This window comes from Seriola lalandi, unplaced genomic scaffold, assembly GCF_002814215.2.
Source record: "Seriola lalandi dorsalis isolate HSWRI2012SDOR001 ecotype SW California unplaced genomic scaffold, Sedor1 jcf7180001958184, whole genome shotgun sequence".
Lineage (NCBI taxonomy): Eukaryota > Metazoa > Chordata > Actinopteri > Carangiformes > Carangidae > Seriola > Seriola lalandi.
Genome location: NW_019428853.1, coordinates 1 through 1719, shown reverse-complemented (window position 1 = coordinate 1719; position 1719 = coordinate 1). Strand labels below are relative to the sequence as shown.

Sequence of the window (1719 nt, the reverse complement as noted above, 5' to 3'; positions counted from 1 at the left end):
GTATCACTCACACGGAGATTAATTATTGTGAATCATGGATTGATTTTCTCTCCTTTTTTTCACTCCACCCTTGTGCTCCACCTTCCTCTCAGGCATTGATTTGATAGCCGCTTTCTATGGCTGTCTCTACGCTGGATGTGTTCCCGTAAACGTCAGACCTCCACACCCTCAGAACCTGGCGGCCACATTGCCTACTGTCCGCATGATTATTGATGTAAGTGTATGTGTGCACTTCTGCACATACACATATGTCATGGATTTGTTGCCTCCTCAGTCCCAACAAAAAAGCTCATGTTTACCAAGAATCAAAGTAATGACTTAAATGGAAAATTAAGCCATACACTTTTCCTGGAATTTTTTCTTTCTATAAAATCTTCAAAAACATATTAATTCAGCTGATCGTTGTAATTTGATATTTCAAACTCTATATGTCATAGGAAGATAAATCATGTTGTGTGAAGCATTTTTTATGTGCTTAGGGCTGTTTTTGTCTCTCATTGAATTTTTGACAATTTTTGGCAGCTTCTCCTTTACAAATGAATCATGCTTATGCTTTGTTACCAGGTCAGTAAAGCTGCGTGTATCCTTACCACTCAAAACCTCATGAGGACTCTGCGCTCCAAAGAGGCTGCTGCCTCTGTGAACATTAAAACGTGGCCAACAATCATCGACACAGGTAAGACACCAAAATGTACATCAGCACAGCAGACACTTTGACTTACCATAGAAGGAAAAGGAAACTAATAAGATTACCAATGGCTCCGTTCTATTTAAGTGTCCCGGTAAGACATGACAATGACCCAGAATACAAAGTACTGGGACCCTGAAACTGAAGCAGCTAAATGGAATTCATCCATCATTGTTTACACATTTTCCTACTGTGACATGTCAAGTGAAAAAGGCCAAATCTCATACACTGACAAAACTTCACCGTATGTGAAAGCAGTATTAAGATATTGGATGTCTCTTATCATGGTTTGTCCAAAGTGTTGCAAGTGAAAAACAATGTCTCTGGCTCCACCATCAGTCCAAAGTGTGGAAAGGTTCATGATAGCAAGAAAAGAAAAAGTAATGGTGGAAATAATTCTAATAGTGTGTCTCTATCATTGACCCTATTTATGTCGAGTATTTTTAATCAAAAGTGACTGTATTCTTTACAATATCTGACTTGCTCATTAATACAAATTTGACAGAAGCTAATCAGTAGTGAGTAGCAGTAGTCACAGTGAAGGCAAGGTTAGTAGTGCATGAATTACTCAGTTCTGTCAGGGCCACTGTCATCAGTCATTGCAGACCATTTGCTGTGACAGTTTGCAGCATTAAACCAACAGGAAGTGGTGCATTTATCTCTGCAATGCATTTTCCGGTGTTGTTATTAAATTTGCTCAGTGGGTAGATTTGTGATGTGCCTGGTGTACTTTGGGTTGGGTTGTTTCTGTTTTTTATTCCTTTTAGCATGTATTGACTTGTGTGTTTTTTATTATGTGAAACTCTCCTTGAGAAAAGTTGAATTTGAATCAGTTTCACAACCAGTAAATGAACAGTATTAGATACACCTGGAAATGATAACATTTTGCTGTGTCATCGTTGATCAAAATAATTCCATGTTTACTTTGTACTCTGTAAAACACCCACTGTTCCTGTTTGCAGATGACCTTCCCCGCCGTCGGCCTCCACAGATCTATAAGCCGCCCACGGCAGAGATGATAGCTTATCTGG

General features: G+C 39.1%; 1 long non-coding RNA gene across 1 annotated transcript; it reads left to right on the top strand.

Annotated features, from left to right (window-relative positions):
* The first annotated feature begins 91 nt into the window (after nt 1-91).
* LOC111656121 (uncharacterized) lies at nt 92-1719 on the top strand. Its single transcript, XR_002760846.2, has 3 exons — nt 92-214; nt 565-676; nt 1651-1719. It is a non-coding gene; the product is annotated as an uncharacterized LOC111656121 (long non-coding RNA).